The sequence below is a fragment of the Octopus bimaculoides genome, chromosome 8, assembly GCF_001194135.2.
Source record: "Octopus bimaculoides isolate UCB-OBI-ISO-001 chromosome 8, ASM119413v2, whole genome shotgun sequence".
Classification (NCBI taxonomy): Eukaryota; Metazoa; Mollusca; class Cephalopoda; order Octopoda; family Octopodidae; genus Octopus; species Octopus bimaculoides.
The window spans coordinates 59027764-59030585 of NC_068988.1; positions in this window are offsets into that span (position 1 = coordinate 59027764).

Below are 2822 nucleotides of genomic sequence, written 5' to 3' on the forward strand. Positions count from 1 at the left end.
TAATGGGTTCTTAGTGCTGCTGTTATTCACACGGTGCATTGGCCATACTGAGGCCTTTCTTCTTTCTGCGGCTGTCTTCAGTTATGGCTTTATTGATCATTAATTGATCTTTAAAGACGTATGAGCCCTTGCAGCATCCCTCCTGCTCTTTTGGAAACAGATTGTTTTCTTCCAGGTGCTTACACAATCTCTGCGATATTATTGCAGTGAAGGTTTGTAGATTGTAGCGGGACAGATAATAGGTCTCTCACAAAATGCGTAAGCTTTTCCATTACTTTCTATTTTTGCTAAAAACCTTTCGATGTTTATAAACGTTTATATCTTAACTACGATGCGATTTTCTATAGATAAATTCCTTTATCGTAAATACAATGGAGCGTCTATGCATTGACTACTATAGCTCTTTAAAACTTTGAGATGATGTTTATACATTTCTATGTCATAGCTATGCTAGTTTCAACTTGTCGACGCTCTTCTCAAAAAAACCTTCCCACCCAGTGCCAGTCATGTCAAGCAGCAATCCAATCAAACAGCCTGTATTAGTAGACACATCAACCCCACTTCCCTATTTAACGCCACAGCAACATCAGCAGTAGCTAAACCAATTACCATAAATTTGCTAATTTTGTCTAAAGAAACCAGGGGAGACAATATTAGGATCCCTTGACATTACAGTAATAATTGTTAAACTATAGTAGTGAACAACTAAATAATAAGATAGGTATTATTGGAGTAATAGTGAAAATATAATAGGGATCTTGTTCAAAACGGGGGCACCAGTTTTCATTTATGTTTTATGTAGTGTTTTTGGTACCGAAAGACTTTCAAACTTCGTATACTTATCTATTTTGTGTTATAGAACAGAAAAAAAATTTTGTATTCGAATTTATTTCAAGTACAAATTTGTCTTATTTCGATAATTTCTACTAATCACTGACGTCTATTCAGTTGAAAACAGTTAGCGCTGTAACGGTGTATATCGTATTAATCCCCTAACCCTAACCCTAACCCTAACTAGACTGTTAACCCTAACCCTAACCCTAAAACTAACACTAACTCTAGAATCCGAACTCTAAAATTGTTACACACATAGATATGCACAGCGTAATTTATTATATAAACAATATATGCGTATAAATTACGCTTAAACCGGATGAAATATGTCACAGGGAATAACATTTTTATGACCGGTCAGCAGTAACTCTATTCAGCTGAATAGACGTCAATGATTGGTGGAAATTACAGAAATACGACAACTTTAACATGGAATAACTTGCGATGTACGTTTTTTTTGTAAAGAAGACTAAGAGTAAAATATGTTTTATATGACACATTCTACCAGTGTCCCAAGTTTCAAAGTGTTTCGTTAGTGTTTCGTTAAGAAAATACTGGTGCCCCGTTTTGAACTAGATACTATAATAGTGAACATGTACGTAATTACCCAGATTGAATTATTTACCTAGAATGATTAACAAGTGGCGTTGTGAAACCATCGAGTCATCGGCGACTAAACTGGCAACCCAACTAAGCTTATTTGATGAGAAGCGTGGGTATTCGATACCCTGCGTGATCAAAAAGAAAACCTACCAAAGGGCGAAGAAAGTAAGAAAAGAGTCAATGACCATTGCAAAAACGGGTAGAGACAACTTGTGAGCCTTGGTTAGCAGTCTGTTTAGGAGAAGCAACGCTCTGATTTACAACTGGAGAAGATAGGACTCGTTAGTCACAGTGGTGACAACCTGTCTGTATCCAACAGGGATGAAGGCGAATGAACCGCGAATCGGGACTTGACTCCGGAGTAATATATGGATGAAGATATGAAACCAAATGACGCTAACCTGTCTCCAAGTGAGAATCGAGATCATGGTTCGCAACACAAAGAAATGTGAAGGGAACTGGTCCAATTTATTGCTAGTAAGAGCTCTGCAGTCTTGGTTGATAATCTTATTAGAGATAGTGTCTCGATGAAAATACTAGTTGGTGGATAACCTTAAAACACAAACCTCATTGTTGAGTGAAAATGTCTAATAAGTAAGGTCACAGAAAATGTGTCATGGCCAACTAGAAACGATGTTTCCTAGGGCTAAATATCTGTAGCATTCTTCCCTGTTAGAACCACATTAGGTTGCCAACATAACAACATCTTATGTTATGAACTCTCGGTAATTTATGGCATGAGATACCTGCTTAGGCTCATGTAACATCGTATAAACATATATATCCATCAATGTAACTATATTCATACAACTACACCTGTTATAAAGTATTTCAGATGCACCCTTCTTCCCTGTATGATGTGTCTTATGAATATTATGTACACACACACACACACGCGAGCGCGCACACACACACACACACACACACACACACACACATGCACACATAAACACTTTCACGTTTTTCACAAATATAAACGTTATACTCACATCTCTTTTTGTTCATTGAACCAAGTCTTGCACCTATATATAAAATATAATAAATTCTAGCATTAATAATAATTTCTTTGATAATGACGGTAAAGTTTTTATAATAAAAATTGTTGTTTCACTTATAGCTACAAGCCTTGAACTTTTGTGTGAGTGGGCTACTTCATTGTGTTGATCCCATTGCTCAACGGATAATTCTTTCATCGATTATGATTTAATGAAGGGCACAGTCGACCTCAGTAGAATTTGAACTAATGATGATAACAACAACAGCAACAACAACAACAATAACAATAACAATAACAATAATAATAATAATAATAATAATAATAATAATGGTAATAATATACCACAAGGACGTTTACCGTGTGAGAGCGATAAAACACTGCTCCCAAA